This window comes from Vipera berus, assembly GCF_964194415.1.
Source record: "Vipera berus genome assembly, chromosome: 11".
Classification (NCBI taxonomy): domain Eukaryota; kingdom Metazoa; phylum Chordata; class Lepidosauria; order Squamata; family Viperidae; genus Vipera; species Vipera berus.
Window position 1 is genome coordinate 9,192,094 of NC_138214.1, and position 17,269 is coordinate 9,209,362.

Sequence of the window (17,269 nt, forward strand, 5' to 3'; positions counted from 1 at the left end):
CATCTCTTTCAGCTTCACCTACATTTTCCAGCCTTAACACGGCAAGGTTTTAATTTTAATTTAGACAGACGTGGCTGTGCCAGCTCCATCTCTTTCAGAAGCCAGAATTGCTCACTAGATTAAGTCGTGCTCATAATCCTGTTGTTTTTCTGCTGTGTCACAGGATATAAGATAATATTATGATCCACGGGTGCTGGCATCAGAAAGACCTCCTCCCCTGACTGCTGAAATAAGCAGGATGCAGAATCCAGTGGCTGGGATGTAAATTATATATATATATATAAAAAGTCAGATGTGTTAAAGGTTTCAATTACGTGATGCAAATGGCTGTTAACTGAGTTTTATTCAGCATTTCATGCCAAGGCTGCCTTATCTTCCGAAACATCAAAAGCCCTAATAATCCTGCTGTCTGGATTATAAAGGACCCCAAAGCAGCTTACAAAACCTGTAAGGGATCATAAAAGCAAGCCATTCCCTTCACCCACCCACCCACCCACCCGCATCCAGAGAAAACCAATTTCAACCACAAGGACAACATTCAAGGAAGCCCAATCAAGCGAAAGACTGCTGTTATTCAAGAAACAGCCAGAGAAAGTTGGGTCTTTCTAAATTGCAAGACTCACAGTCTGGCTACGCCAGCCAAGAAAAACATCGTCCTGTACACAAAGGAGAGATTCGGTGAGATTCCGTCACAGTGCAGAATCCCTGGCATGGGACTTGGATGCAGACAGGGTTGTTTAGAGATCCAAAGCAAGAATTTAAAGGAAATACATAGCTCCTTTCCATTTCAGGAATTTTAAAAATATTATCAGGAAGTAGAAGAAGTTGAACTGGCCAACAAATTAGATGTGTGAGGCACGTTTTAGCAGAAACCCCTAGAGACGTAGAGCTAAAGAAATCCCTGTTTCCGGTCTGCGCTCCATTTTTCCCACCACACTCTTTATTTAGACTTTCTAGTATCTGTTATGTTTCTGAAAGTTTGCATCAGTTGAGTAGCAGGGCACTAATTATGCAAACTCGGGAGCTATAATCAACAGTTGTAACAGAGCAGGGATGTCCAATCTTGGCAATTTAAAGACTTGTGGACTTTAACTCCCAGAATTGTGGACTTGGGGGTTTTAAACCTGTGGACTTCAATTTGTAGACTTGTGGGCTTCAACTTGTGGGCTTCAACTTCCAGACTTCCACAAGTTGAAGTCCACAAGTCTACAGAATTGAAGTCCACAGGTTAAAATCCCCAAGTCCACAATTCTGGGAGTTGAAGTCCACAAGTCTCTGGTTTAGAGAGATAATGTGATTGGTTGAAGCAAGCACAGCTGAAGCCCTTGAAAAATCTTGGGACAATTATTGGACCCAGAGAAAATAAACATAACTTGAAAACAGACAAGGACAGACATCCAGTTTCAAATAATCCAAATACCTCAGCCGGGGGGGAGCGGTTGGTCTCTTGGAGGATTTTAACTGACAACTTGGAGACTTGGGCAAGGCTGAGCAAGCATGTCAAGGGTTGGATGTGAAAAGAAACCCCCAAGGAGGCTAGGTGGGTTGGGATTCCTCAATGTTGATGCAAAGAGGCTAGACTAGAGGAAGATGCCTGGCTGAAGTTGTGCTTTGCTGGGATGCATCGCCTGACAGTGAAGCCAGGAGGAAGAAATACATTTTGACACACGAGGCCTCCTTAGAGAGAAGGATGGATGGGCAGATAAAAGGTCAACCCCTGTTCAAGCTGAGGGTCCATCTCCTGAAGAGCAGAGCTGCACACAGATGCTAAACCTGCACCCCTACCCTGACTTCTGCTCTCTGCCTCTGGGGTTGGGTTGTCTACTAAACCATTAAGACCTTTGTAGGCAACGGAGACACGGGACGCCCCTGTTGGTCTCTGAAAGGCAGTGGCGGAGAGCTGGACCTTCACACTTGCAAGATTCTATGAATGTAATCTTATACAAAAGTAGATCGAACAGTATAGATTGTCCAGGTAGCCCTTGGCTGACGATCACCACTGAGCTCCAAATTTCTGTTGCTAAGTTGTTAAGTGAGTTTGGCCGTAGGGGTCCCTATTTTTCTACTTGCATTTTTACATGCTTTCGAACTGCTAGGTTGGCAGAAGCTGGGACGAGTAACAGGCGCTCACTCTGTTACGTGGCACTCGGGATTCGACCCGCCAAACTGCCGACCTTCTGATCGACAAGCTCAGCATCCTAACCCACTGAGCCACCGCGTCCATAGAGATATACAGGCCAACAAATTATAATTGTGGCCTCAATGGAATGATCTTTTAGATGAGGAAGCAGAGCACTAGGGCCAAAGCAAAATGGTCTATTCAGAGGCAGCTGAGTCCTTCTTGCTAAAATCTAAGACAGGCTTGGAAAGAGTCAGGCCGATGCAGCCGTGGGAAAGACTCTGGAAATGGGAACAAGGAGACCCTTGAATTTTATTGCTGCAAATTGCTTTGCTAAAGACTTTTTGCTCTGCTCTCCACTTTGATCTCTGCATAGCAAAGGAGGATCCCAAGAGAACTCTTCTCTCTTGCTTTAAAGAGCATCTCTTTATTCAAGGGTCAATAAAGCAGCTAAACCAATGAGATTCAACTGGAAAGGCAGGACAGGACCAGCGGGTTGGAAGGCCTTTATGGACTTTTTCTTTCTTTCTCCTGAAAATGGTCAAAAGTGAACTGGTAATTTGGGGGATTTGCTGGTGAAAAGAGTTGTTTATGGGAAGGAGGGATCCATGTGGTATAATTTGGGAAGGCGGAAATGGTAATAATCATGTTCGTAAGGGCCGAAAGGAATATTGGAAGTAGCTTCTTTAGATTTCCCCCCCACACACACTTTCTCTCTGGCTATTTTTCACTTTTCTTCTATCTTTTCGTGTCTTTTTTCTACCTTTTCCTAAATTTCCCATGTTTCTGTTGTTTTTAATCTTGTATAAAATTATTTTTGAAAAGAAATTATACCAAAAGAAAGAGAAAGAAAAAAAAGAGAAAAAGAAAGAAAGAAAGAAGAAAGAAAGAAAGAAAGAAAGAAAGAAAGAAAGAAAGAAAGAAAGAAAGAAAGAAAGAAAGAAAACATGTTCTGGTAGACCTATGTAGAATAGACTTTGCAAATCTGTTGTCAGCGCTGCTAACATTGGATGTTTTTGCATTGACAACAGATAGAAATGCAGCCATTTTCTTCTTTTTTGCTTTTAGAGTTAGATGATGCTAGGGAGGGGGGAGGGGTGTGCATGAGAGTCTCGCTAGACATAATAACACTGAACCTAGTGTGAGAACCAAGGTTATTGAAATAAGGGATTATAAGAAATGGCGGGCTGGAAAACTGGAGGGGAAGCCTGCATTTCAATCTAATTGGAGAATGTGATTTATGACTGTTAATTGGAGGAGGGAATTGTGCTTTGATACTATATGCTCAGGGCAGGGGAACTCAGGTTTTGGCTTTGATTACGTTGATGCCGATGCTATACTACTCAAATAAAGATTCTCTTAAGTTAAACAACGCCTCAAAGCTCTTTGAAGAGTTTCATCTGTCGGAACCATGACACCTGTACTGGCTGTACGTGTCTTTAAACAGGAAGATTTCATAGGCTTTTTTCACTTTTATCACTCAGCTGGCCAAAAAAGGTCTCTTCTAAAAAGGTCCGGGGGGGGGGGGGAGAGGATCAGACAGTGTAAAAAGTCTTCTCCAGTGTCTTCTCCTCCTTCAGATCCTTCTGAGTAAGCAGCTTCAGCTGTTCCCTCAAGTACTTTTCGCCCATCGGCTGCCACGGCAGAGGATTTTCTCCGTGATAAAAATGGACAGCAGATGCTTGAGGCTGCGCTGCCATCACCTCCAAGGGCTGAATCACACAGAGATAGATTTGCCGGCTAAATGCTTTTTGGAAATCCATGCAGAAGCAGGGGCGCTTGCCAATTTTATGAGGAATTAAAAGCTCACAGAGACGGGCCCTGCCGTTTAAGTACGGTTCACTCCAACTCGCAACAGATGGACTGTGCCGAGCTATGTTGCCAAATTATACAGATAGTCCTCGATTCATAACTCTGCCTTTTGTGTCCATTTGAAATTACAACGGCACTGAAAAAGGTGACTTAACACCGGTCCTCATGCTTACAATCCTCGCAGCGTCCCCGTAGTTGTGTGAATAAAATGTGGGTGCTTGGGCAACCGGCATGTATTTATGATGATTGCAGTATGACGGCCGTTTGTGATCTTCTCAACAAGCAAAGGATTCTGTTCTTCCATCGCCTTCTTCAAATCTTCCTCCTTTTAAAATCTTAAGCAGCAGAGATCTGCACTCAAGGGGCTGTGTGTGTGTGTGTGTGTGTGTGTGTGTGTGTGTGTGTGTGCATACAGGTAGTCCCCGACTTATGACTATTCATGTAGTGACCATTGAAGTTATGATAACATTGAACAAAGTGTTTCTCATAAACACTGACGACTGTGGTGTGGCAGCATCCCCACGATCAGGCGATCAAAATTCGGAGTCTCGGCAACCGACTCGTATTTATGACGGTCGCAGTGCCCCCGGGGGGTGGGGTTCATGTGATCTCCTTTTTTGACCTTCTGACAAACAAAGTCAACGGGGAAGCCAGATTCACTTGACAACTGGGTTACTAACTAATCAACTGCGGCAATTCACTTAATGACTGTGGCAAGAAAGGTCATAAAATGGGGTAAAACTCACTTAACAACTATCTTGGAGCTGACTTACGGTTGTAAGTCAAGGACTCCCTGTATATGAAACAAAGCCATGATGGTTTACCCTGATGCATGTCAGAAAAAGGATGGGTCTTGAATCACCTGTGGACAGCCACCATTCCTGCCTTTTTTTTCAGCCTTTTTTTTTTTACAAATTTTATTGATTTTCTAATATTACATTCACATATTTGAAAAGCAACGTGGTGGCTGAGTAGTAGTAATTCAATTACATACAGATATCATTAGTACAGATTTCAAATTGCTACCATAAACATTTCCTCTCTTTGTCCCTTTATACATACTGTCTATTTGTAAATTTAAAAACAACTTTTATCCGATCCATCACACAGAAAATAACTTTCTTGCATACATCCATAGTTTTTAGTTTACAAATATTCTAGTTGTTTTAACATACAATCTTTTAGACAATCAACGACCTAACAGATTTTTCAGTTTTAATTTCCACTAACATTTAGATTTAACGTTTGATACTGATCGTTCCCAAGATTTTTTAAATGTACTCCCAATTCATCTATCACCATTCCTCACCAAATCTAATATTCAAAATACACATCCCCTCTACCTAACTTCTCACCCTCTATGTCAACTAAGAATACAATATGACATCCTTCCCTTTTGCTAGTTTTCAGGGGTTTTTTTTAAAGCAGTAATCAAACTTTCTTTTTATTTCAGTATTTAAAACTTATTTTTTTTGAGACTTATTTTCCTCTCCCTGAATGCCCTTGCATGCGTTGTAATTTCTTCTATCATTCAAAATTGGGGTTTGGACCCGGTTCCAAGCAAAAACTAATCAGAGGAAGCATATGTAGCTGAGATCTCGAGCAGCTGCATCTACCTGTTTTAAACTTTGCCAATGCATTATGCCAATGTCGACTGGTGGCCCCCAGGGGGAGGGCCTTCTCTGTGGGCGCGCCAGATTTATGGAACCATCTTCCGGTTGAGCTCCGGATGGCGCCCGACCTTCGCTCCTTCCGGCGCGATCTAAAGACCTACCTGTTCGAACAAGCCGGCCTGGCCTGATGGGTGATGGGTTTGGGTTTTATTGTTTTTTATATATTTTAACTTATTGTTATAGTTTTGGGGCATCTTGTTTAATCTCTTTTAACTTTTGTATTCTTGTTTTTTAACATGTATTGCCCTGTTCACCGCCCTGAGTCCTTCGGGAGAAGGGCGGTATACAAATAAAATTATTATTATTATTATTATTATTATTATTATTATTATTATTATTATTATTATTATTATTATTATTATTATTATTATTATTATTATTATTATTATTATTATTATTATTATTATTATTATTATTATTATTGGCTCCAGCTTGGGAGAAGGATGCAGCTGTCAAGGGGACCGAGTTAATAACGGCAAGGAAACCAACCCAATGGGCTTTCTTGGCAGGCGTGATAGTAAATTTCTCAACTGTTTCTGAAATTGGCTTGTGAAAAGCCCGGGAATCTTTATTTTTCAACCTGAGCAACTTTTGAGATGTGCCGGCTTCAACCTCTCCCACAATTCCCCAGCCAGCACGGGGAACTGGCGAGCTGGGGATTTCTGGCAGGTTGAAGCTCAATACATCTTCAAAGTTGCCAAACTTGCCAAAGGAAGCCGAAGCTACAAAACAACCGGGAAAAGATACAAAGCAAGCAAAACAGCTTAGAAAATACATTTCTAGGAAGTTGTTTGTTTACTTCAGACCCCAAAATGCAGTAATGCAGAGTTCAACGACCGTAAAGACGCTGTGGTTTTTGCTTTCGGGCCGTTGGAGCTAAGTTAACTTTGTATACGTTATGGAAACGAGAGAATAGACAATGCGGCCTATTGTGGGGTTTTTTTTAATTAATTTTTTTTAAAAGGCCTTTTATCGACATTGGATCCACATGTCTAGCCTCGCAATTACCGGTGTTATTTAGTCTTCTTCTAGATGCAATACATGCACAGGAAATGGCATCTGATAATAACAGTCCTCTTCAAGCTCAACCTTCACCCTATAATATTAGCAGCATTGTATTTATTTATTTTTTGCCTTGAAGTCAGCCTCGGCTCCTGGAAACCTTTCCTCGACTTCATGACCTCAAATTGAGCCCCAAATTTTGGGTCGCTGAGCGAGAGATTTGCTAAGTGAGTTTGGCCTCATTTTATGACTTTCCTTGCCATAGTTGCTAAGTGAGCCCCTGCAGTTGTTGAGTAACTCAGTCGTTAAGTGAATCTGGCTTCCCCATTGACTTTGCTTGTCAGAAGGTCACAAAAGGGGATCGTGTCACCCCGGGATGCTGCAACCGTCGTAGGTTCATGCCAGTTGCCAAGCGCCTGAATTTTGATCATGTGATCACGAGTTGTAAGCGTGAAAACTGATCATAGGTCCCTTTTTTTTTGAACTGTTGTAAGTCAAGGGCTGCCTCTACTTCTTGTTCGGAACACCTCGTAATGTTGACAATCCTTTAGCCTTCTCTTCTTTGTCCAATTTTTTTGCAGCTTCTTCGTTTGAATATATTTCTCTTTCTCTTCACGAGAAAGATGCTTTTCTGGAAAATTGCAAACGTAACTACTCTTTTTCTGACATCCTGTGACTCCAAGTCCTTGCTTCCTTGGACCCCACGTGTTAAAAAAACAGAGCTTCCTAACCCTCTGGATTGGGCAAAAGATGAAACAGGGCCTTGAAAAGCCTAGAATTTGTTTCCAACAGAAACAAAAAGCCACAAAACTATCTCCAATTATCCTCCACCTATTTGGCAGCTCCAAATATGGTTGCTGGCCACTGAATCTTTGCTTATCCTTCTCAGCAAGCAGCCAAGCTGTTTGCCGCATTGTAAGGGAATTAATCGAATAAGCTGAAAAACCATAATGGCTTTTTACTGGCCTGCTCAGATATTTGTAAAACCCAGTTAAAACAAGGATGTGAATATAGTCGCATACATATTTAAAGATGCTAATTGGGGTATTCATAACTAGTCTAGAACAGTTGTTTTCATGGTGGTAAACCTGCCGGCAATTTACAGGCTTCTAAAAATTCATTTACTGAACCGGTTTACACTAATCTGATGACCTTGAGTGGCCCTGGATTTCAACTCCCATTTTCCCCAATCAGCATAGCTCCTATATAGTGTAGTTCCAGCAGTTGGAAGGCACAACGGTGTGTGTGTGTGTGTGTGTGTGTGCGCGCGCGCGCGCACGCGCAAGGATACAAAACTTGGAAGACCTACACTGGCTAGTAATTAAAATGGGATTAAAGGGAGGAATTTCTGCATTTTGGACCAGCGTCCCTGTATAGGGGAAGCGTTCCGTATTTCTACTGCATTTAAAAAGCGCTTCTTTCTCCTTTGCTTGTCTGCAATCTACCATGTGCATGTCAAGCCATTTAAAATATTTAAATATATTATGGAAAGGTGTTCAATTATTTAGAAGATCATTAAAACATGCGGTGAAAAAGTGATGCCAAGCCAGGCGAATGATCGCAGGGGGAAAGGGAACAGCACAAAACTCTCCTCCTATTCATTAGGAGGAATATTCCCAGCGTGAGCATATCAACAGCACCCTCTCACTTCTTAGGACTTTCTGGCTGATTAATGGCTGAATGTGAGAAGCAGCTGCCTGGGCGAGCAGGGGGTCAATGCAAGGCCACGGCTCATTCACACGTGCCTGAAGCGCAGTGATGCTTATTGAACAAAACAGATCAATTTGTGGAAAGGTAAAATACCTGGGACCCATCAATAGAAAGTCTCTGCCGTGTGTGTGTGTGTGTGTGTGTGTGTGTGTTTGTGTGTCCTTGTAGGGTGTCCAGTGCTATACAAATATTTATACTTGTCTCTGATAGAGGAGAATGTTTATAGCTCAAGCTTGAAATGAGGGGCCCTTGGTGCTCTCTGAGCTTGGTTGTTTTCTTGCAAAAGTTCCATGACCCAGCTAGGGAGCATCATTAGTGCTAGAAGGAATTGAGGTTTGGAGGAGGGGGGGGAGGAGGAGGACTGTGGGGTCCTTGGTGCTCCCCGAGGTTGGTTGTTTTCTTGCAGATGTTTCATGACCCAACTAGGTAACTTCATCAGTGCTAGAAGAGTGTGGAGAGGAGGAGGAGGAGGAGGTGGTTGTCCTTGATGCTCTCTGAGCTTGGTTGTTTTCTTGCAGATGTTTCATGACCCAACTAGGTAACCTCATCAGTGCCCCATCATATTTGTCCCTTTGAAATAAGGCAGCCTTACCAGACCACTAATGTCTAATTTACCTATCACACAAAATAGGCAGTGACCTATTTTGCAGTGACCAAGTCACAATAGCTAAGCTCTCCAGCAGCCCTGAGCTGAACCAAGCAAAATGTATTGCAGTTTAGCAAATGGTGCAACACAGGTCTAAGGCTGGATTCAAACGTGATACTGAACCATGGGTCGCTATCAAGCAGGTCAGAGTGGCTGGCTTCTTACAACAACTAAGCCAAAATTATGCAAGACACAGTGTGATTCAGTACATAGGACGAGAGCGGGGTTCACACATCCTGCTAACCCGTAAATCATGAACTACAGAATGTTTTGATTGAATCACTGTATTATAATTTAGCCCTTTGGGTGAACCAAGACTCCTGTGATCCAGGACAAACCAAGGACTGTATGGGTGAACTTCTCTTGCCTGAGTCAGCAACAAACAAACCTTTGTGATTCCAGCTTTTCAATTTCTCCGCCTTTATCCTTAGTTCTGAATTCCTGATTTCTTTAAATAAACCTCCATTTGAAGCAGCAATCATATTGATGACCCAGATTTATCCAATAACTTCTCTGCAATGGATTTAACTGCGCCCAACATATTTGCTCGCTGGCCGACATGAAAATATAATCTCATCCTGTTTCTGAGAGGCTTACTGCAATGAAATTGAATTGCAGCATCTATTTCACCGTCGGTGAATAATAAAACTCTTTATGAGGCTCATTTCCAAAGTCGAGGCTTGACACAGGTAGCAAAATGCTAAGGGCTGCCTTCAAAAGCATCACTAATCTTGGGGGTGGGTGGGGGGTTAGGGTAAAGGGTATTCCAGTCAGGGCAGGTTCAGATTCATAGCCTTCTCCCAGTAGAAGAAAAATACAAACAAGAATCCTAATTCCACCGGAAAAGGGTGGGGAGGGGGCTTTTGCATAATGCAGTCTTCGATTTGCAACTATTCAGTGACAGTTCAAAATTACAATCGCACTGAAAATAGTGGCTTATGACCATTTTACACATGACAGCTGCAGTTCCCCACGGTCATATAATCAGAATTCAGATGCTTGGTGACTGACTCATATTTATGATGGTTGCAGTGTCCCAGGGTCACTTGATTCCCCCCTTTTGGGACCTTCTGAGAAGCACAGTCAATGGGAAGCCAAATTCGCAACAACTCTGTTACTAACTGAACATCTGGCCGGCCTGGTTCAGAGCAGTTGGCCAACTTTGGTTAATAACAAGAAGCTAAGGAAAGGATACCCCTTTACTGAGGAACAGTGTATGGTATATGTTAGATGTAGCTGCACTGACGGGTCACCAGTCAGTTTCTCTGCTTAGTGCAAACTTGAACAAAATGTTCATTGTGTCCAAGCAGCTTTCATGTAGAAGTTTGATATTCTAATCTAAGCATTCAGTCTTGAAATTCTTCTCGGTTAGAATGACTTGTGTCTTGGTTTCCAGTTGCAATTGGTAAAGCATCCAGCAGAAATTAGTCTGCACGCATCACTCTGTTATAGGGCAGGCCATCTGCAACTTACAAACATTCATTTAGCGTATCTGGTTGTGTATCCTAGCCGGTCTACCTGATAAGGCTGACAGCTGACAGCGCCATAAAGAGCTTTTTTTTCTTTCCATTGAGGAAGCCCAGTTAGATGTGTTGTAGATGCTAATTTTCAAGTCATGGGTTATGGTCTAAGAAACTAGGCTGGGGACCTGTTGAAGTCACAAGAAGGCAAGTGGGTTACCGTTATGGGTTGCAACCTTAAAAGGCAGCCTTCTGAAGCCCAGTGTCCTCCTAACCCTGTAGACTCCATCTGAACTAAAGGCTGGCGGTCAACACATTTGAAAAGCTGGCCTACAAATGTTGGCTTGCAAAGATCCTGTGACACTTTTCTCAGTGATGCTTAGAGCCAGGGCTTTTTTTCTCACAGAACGCTCAGAACGGAGTTCCAGCACCTTTTTTGGATGGAACCTTGTAGGGTAGGCAAGGAGGGTTGTATGACATGTGTGAGTTCCGGCACCTTTTTCTTTTACAAAAAAAGCACTGCAGTTAGAGCCCATAATATCCACCAGGGATAGGAAATATTTCCCCTTTAGAAATATACCGGTACTTTGTTGTGTTTACATATTCCATCTCATCTCTTTCAAGCTGCAACCATGCCTTCAATGCTTCAAAGCCCTCTAAAAGCTTTAATTACCTATTTGAAAGAAAAGTCTTTTGCTAGGTAATGAGGTTAAAATATATATCCTCAGCCTCTCCCCTCTCAAAGCCCATTCTGGGATATGTGGAATACATCCTTTGCCATGGCAGAGATATTGGCAAGGGCTAGCTCAATTTACTTATTGCTTTTGCCAAAGAATTTTAATTTTAATTTTAAGTTACTGGTAATTTTAATTTTAATTTAATTGTGGGCTAGTCTTAATTTAATTCTATTTTAAAGTGTACTTATTTGTATTGTTTTAACTCGCCCTGTAAACCGCCCTGAGTCCTTCGGGAATAGGGCGGTATATAAAATCAATAAAATAAAATCAATAAATAAATAAATAAACATCCAGATGTTTTCAAAAAAAGCAGAAAGAAAATTTCTTATAAGCCAGCGGTCCCCAATCTTTCCGGCTCCATATACTGGAGCTGGGGAAGGGAATGATTTTGTGTGTGCAGCATAATGCAGAACATCTTCAAATGTAGTTTTGCACACTTGCCCGCTGCTTGTGTGACCCAGGTCCAATGGGCCGTGGATCGGTAACGGTCCACGGACCGGGAATCGGAGATCCCTGCTATAAGCCACCTATGGTTGGGTTCTCAAGCCATTTATGGTATTTATCATTATTAATCAGAGATGTTAATTAAGGTTTTAGAATTAACATGTTTTTTCCCCTCTCTATCAGGGATTTGCTTTTTCATTGTAATTTCAAACAGTTGTTAAAAGCAATGGTGGTAAGTGGAGGACTACCTGCCATACCCCACAGCAGTCAGTAGGTGGCAGCATCTGGCTTATCTTGCTTGATCTAGGAAGCAAAGCAGGATGAAGACTGGATGGTCCCTGGACAGGAGACCACACAGAAATCTCGGGGTTGAAAAGTAGGGAGAAAAACCTCTGTACTGTGAACAGGAAAATGACGCTCATGGAAAGCTGAACACAAGACTTTACCGTTTTTTAAAGATGGCAATCCTTTTTTTTTTTTTTTAAAGTCTAATTCTCCTGCAGGAACAACCAGTTATTGGCAAATAACCTGCAAACAGCTGCCAGCCTTAACCCTAACCCCCTCCTCTTTTGGGGCATCTGCTGCTCTCGGTTTTTTTGCAGTTGGCCCCTCCACCCTTACAACACAGCTGGTCGCTACGACCTTTCCCCAAGGTCAGCGAGGGCCAATTTGAGGAGTCAACGCCTCGGATCGCGCTCTTTTTTATCTTAAATCGCCGAGAGAGAGAGAGAGAGAGAGAGAGAGAGAGAGAGAGAGAGAAGGAGGGAGGGAGAGAGAGAGAGAGGGAGGGAGAGAGAGAGAGAGAGAGAGAGAGAGAGAAGGAGGGAGGGAGAGAGAGAGAGAGGGAGGGAGGGAGAGAGAGAGAGAGAGAGAGAGAGAGAGAGAGAGAGAGAAGGAGGGAGGGAGAGAGAGAGAGAGAAGATGGAGGGAATTCTGTCTCTTCCCCCCCCAGCCTCCCCCACCCCCAGCTCGCAATAACATTCTCCTCCTTTAATAAAAGCCTGGAATGAGCCGCGGATCGACGCTCTGTAGCTGCAAGCCGGGCGAAACAGACCTTACTGCCCGCGCCCGGGAGGCAGCCAAGGGTCCCAAAACCGGGGGGGGGGGGGCTGCAGCAGCAGCAGCGGCGATCCAGAGGAGAAAAAAGCGGGCAAGTGTTCCAAGCGGCTGCTTCCCAAAGCCGGGCGAAGTCCGCCCCTACTCGTAACTTGAAGCAGAAACGTTTTCCCCAGCCCCCTTTATGGACCCGCCGGAGGGGACTTGGGGTCCCCGGGGCCGTTTTTTCTTCCTCCCCCCCCTTGCTGCTCCCGGGAAAGCGCTGCATCGGGGTTCTGCCCTTCCGGGGGAGGGGGCGCCACCCGCCAGCGGGGATGGCGCGCTCCGGAGATGCGCCTTGCGCTTTCCGAGCTTGGAAGGCTCTCCAGCCGAGAGGCGGGCGAGGCGGCGGAGGAAGAAGAGGAGGAGGAGGAGGAGGAGGCGCGGCTCCGGCTCCTTCCTGCCTTTCTCCTCCCCTCGCCCGGGCCGGCCGCGCCTCTTCCCTGCCTCCTCTTCCTCCTCCCTCCTTCCCTCCCAGCCTGCCGACCGGCCGACGGCTCCCCGGCGTTCGCCTTCTCCGCCGCCACCGGCGCCGGCTCCTCCTCTTCGCGCCTCCGAACAAGATGACAGGCGGGCGGCGGCGCTGGGGCCGGCGGTGGCGGCGCGGAGGCTCCTCGCTCCGGCTGGTGAGTCGGCAGGGGTGGGTGGGGGGTGGGTGGAAGAGGTCGCTGGAAAGCCGGCGGGTGGCGGCCACCGCCCCGTGGAAGGGACACCCCCCGCCACCCCCCTGGAGACGGCTTTTGCGCGCCCGCTGGCTCCGGGGTGGGTGGGTGGAGAAGCCGGCTTGGGTTGGGGGTCTTCCGCTGGGGCAGAGGCGAGCCGGCGGCCGCGGGGTGGGCTTTGCTGCAAGCGGGGGGTGGGTGGGTGGGTAGGTGGGGGGCTCGGCTCTCCAGGGCTGGGCGAAGGGAAGGGAAGGGTTAAAAGGGCAGAGCTGCGGAAAGCAAGGCGCGCGGTGGCCGGAGGAGGAGGGGGGGGGGCCGGGAGGGTCACATGCCCGGCGCTTGCCCCTTCTCCCTCCGCCGCTTTCCGGAAGGTGCGCAACTCGAGTGGCATTTGCGGGGGCGGAGGGAGGGAGGGAGGGAGGGGAGAGGAGCGCAGGGGAGCAGCCTGCAAAATGGGTGCCCTCCCCCCCTTCCCCATATCCTTTCCCGGCCCGCGGGCGCATCCGTGCCCCCTTTTTTCCCCCCTGGCTTTGCGCCTGGCTTCGTGGCCAAGTCGCTGCCCGAAAGTTCCTCTGGATCGCGCCTCTTCCTCGGCCCTGGGAAGCCCGCTGGGGGTGGGCGGACGGACGGAAGGGTGGCGGGGTCGCCGAGACACGTGCGAGCCTCTCGCCTGGCTTCGCGGACCCTTCGCCCTCCCCTCCCCCGGCTGGTCTTTTGCGGTCCCCCATCTCGGCTCTGCCCCAGGCGGCGGTCTCGGCGCCCACCCCTCACCCCCCCCTTGCGGAAGAAGGCTCGGAGTCGCTGCCAGGCGGAGCGGAGGGGGAGGGAAGTGCCGAGCCTGGGAAAATGCCAGTCGAGACAAGTTCTTCTTTCTCTCCCAGGTGTGACTGCCGGCCCGAACGGCTGAGTTGGGAAAGACAGAAGCGGCCGGTGTGTAGTTAATGCTCTCTCCTCCTCCTCCTCCTCCTCCTCCACCTCCGGCGTTTGAGAGAGTCGCGGTTTAGTCTCCTACTTAGCGCTGCTTGCCGGTCTCCTCTCTCCGGAGGAAGAGGCATGCACGCCAGTGGGCTGCCAGCAACATGTGGCGTGTGCTTCCTCTTCCACTGGACTTGCAGTTCTGACCATCTGGAATTGGCACTCTGATGCCCGTTTCGCCCACCCCCCCCCTTTTTTTTTTTGCAAGTTCCGAATTGGGTCAGCAGCACCATTTGGTCCTCTTCTCCTGGAGATCAGGTAGAGTGCCCTCCTCCCAAAGGGGTGCTCTGGGGGGTGGGGGTTTACACAGGAAAGTAGAGATCAGGATGAAAGCAATTGCGCTGGACAGGTGTGGGCAATTAATCCGTTTATGGGGCTGGCCTGGTCTTGCCAAGAAAATTTAGCCTGATGTTTGTTGCTGGTGTTAACACCCTCCTGGGGCTTTGTGTGTGTGTGTGTGCGTGTGTGTGTGTGTGTGGAATTGAGAACACTTGCAAAAGTGGGGGTCTTTCTGAGGTTCTCCATAGAATGACAACCCCTTCCCCAGTATATCAGGCTAAGTTACTCGGTTGGTTTATCTTCTGCTTGCCTCTTCCAGGTATTTTTAAACTGTGCTTGCAGCTTGGGCGGGCATGGTTGGCTTCTGGATAATTGAAACTGAGAAGTCCTAGCTCAAAAATTTGGATTGTGGGATCTGGTTCTTGCCTGCTGAAGTCAAAATAAGTAACAGGAAGGTTGAGAAAAGGCACGCCTTCAAATTTGGGACAGCTGGTTCCTGCTTGCATCGCCCTTGAGTGAGGTTGGCCACCCTCTCTTAGAGCCCCATCTCCACCTCTGACTTTCTACATTCACCATCTTGCCTAGCAGAAAAAGCAGGCCAGGATCACTTGGGGTCAAAGGCCAGCTGATGCCCCAAGGCAGTTAGGCCCCCATCCTTCCATGCTAGGATGGTACCCTAGAGGCCATTTCAACCGCTTGAGGCCATTTCTCCAGACAGACTTTGAAAAGGGTGGCTAAGCTGCCCAGATTTCACAGTTGTTTATTGTGGAAGTAAAATGCTTTTAACACCTCTCCTTTTGATACTCAAAACAGGAGGGGAGGCTAGTTGTCACTTCTGCCTGGTTTCCTAGGGGTGTAAGGGCAATTAAGAGTTGTGTGTGGGAACCACCTCAAGTGGCAAAGATGTTTTTTTTTTGCGAAGCAAGGCGGGGATTCAGAGAGAACTTCCTCAAGAGAGTCTCTTGTGAAGTGAGAGAGCCGCTTAAGCATTTAAGGCAAGAGTTGTGTTGCAAGTGCAATGTTTGCTGTTGTTTTTTAAAAGCTGTTCTTGCTCCAAGGAGTGAAACCGAATATCTAACTCCACCCTTACGCTCCTACTGATTGTTCAGTGGGGTAGTTGACAGCTAAGCGTCTGTTCATGCCCTTGTTTGTTTGTAGGTATGTATTTTTATCTTGCCTTTGTTATTTTTATAAACAACTCAAAGTAGCATACGTACATAATACTCCTTCCTCCTATTTTCCTTATAACAAGAACCCTGTGAGGTGAGTTGGGCTGAGAGAGAGAGAGAGGGAGAGAGACTGGCGTAAAGTCACCCAGCCAGGATTCATAAAGGTGGGACTAGAACTCACTGTCTCCTGGTGATTGGCCCAAAGTCACCCAGCTGGTTTTCATGCTTACTGCAGGACTAGAATTCACCATCTCCTGGTGATTGGCCCCAAAACACCCAAAGTCACCCAGCTGGTTTTCATGCTTACTGCAGGACTAGAATTCACCATCTCCTGGTGATTGGCCCCAAAACACCCAGCCGGCTTTCGGGCCTAAAGCAGGACTAGAATTCACCGTCTCCTGGTGATTGTCCCAAAATCGCCCAGCCGGCTTTTGGGCCTAAGGGAGGACTAGAATTCATTGTCTCCTGGTGATTGGCCCAAAATCACCCAGCCGGCTTTCGGGCCTTAGGGAGGACTAGAATTCACCGCCTCCTGGTGATTGTCCCAAAGTCACCCAACTGCCTTGCATGCCTAAAGCAGGACTAGAACCCTGAGGACTCCTGATTTTTAGCTGGCCTACTGCCTTAACCACTAGACCAAGTTCTCCCCAGTTCTTCCCTACATCTCCCGGCCCGCCTGTGTCTTGCAACCAGCAGGAAGTCGTTGGCACACAGGGTGGCCATCCAGCAGCTTGTAATTTAGAGGGCAGGGATGGCAGATGGGGCAGCTTGCCTCTTTTAACTTGGCAGCGGCATGCCCAGCTCAAGGACAGACAATTGGGCAGAAAAGTAGGATGATTTCCCGTTTTTTCCTGTGGGAGCTCTTGGATTGCTTTGAAAGAGCGTGTGTGTGTGTGTGTGTGTGTGCGGGGGGGGTGTTTAAGGGGGAAGATTTGAATTATTCCAGGTGAGGGAGCGCCGGTAATATTGAAAAGCCTCCGGCAAGATTTCCTGATGGCTCCCTTTGCGCTGGGGTTTAGCGGCGCTGAATTTTTCAGGAGAAAATAATGCTTTTGATAGTGGCATTTATCTGAAAGGACGGATACTTTCCTTCCCCCCCCCCCAATAATTTATCTTGAATGCGAGAAGGGTGTCTTTAGTTCATGGAACAGTAATAGAAGCAAATGAGGGTGGGTTGTGTTTTTTTCCCCTGACTAATCTTAGTTTGAAGAGGAAGGGATGGCCCTAAATTTGGGGTCAACTTCTTTTAGGGTAAATATGAGCACATACGGTCGAAACTTTCCTTTTCTGCAGATGACTAAGCTTTCAAATCAAATCAAGAATGGGGCTGTTCCCCTGGATACGGGTATCCATCTCTCAGTGAGCTTGACACGTGTGATCTTCAGCTTCCGCTAAACGTTTAGACGTCCAATTCATGTGAAAAACAGGTGCCCATCCATTCCAAGGATAGCGGCTCTCCACTTGCTTTTCAATCCCATTTCCCCTT

The 17,269-nt window shown here is 46.5% G+C and overlaps 1 protein-coding gene across 3 annotated transcripts in view; it reads left to right on the forward strand.

The window, feature by feature from the left end:
• Positions 1 to 13,169: 13,169 nt before the first annotated feature.
• Positions 13,170 to 17,269, forward strand: part of MID2 (midline 2) — a 145,265-nt gene continuing 141,165 nt past the window's right edge. For 2 of the 3 annotated variants that reach the window (XM_081336611.1, XM_081336615.1), the window contains exon 1: positions 13,170 to 13,324. The gene's annotated coding sequence lies outside the window, so the exon portion shown is untranslated. The remainder of the gene's footprint in view (positions 13,325 to 17,269) is intronic. The other variant, XM_081336612.1, reaches the window with a different exon arrangement.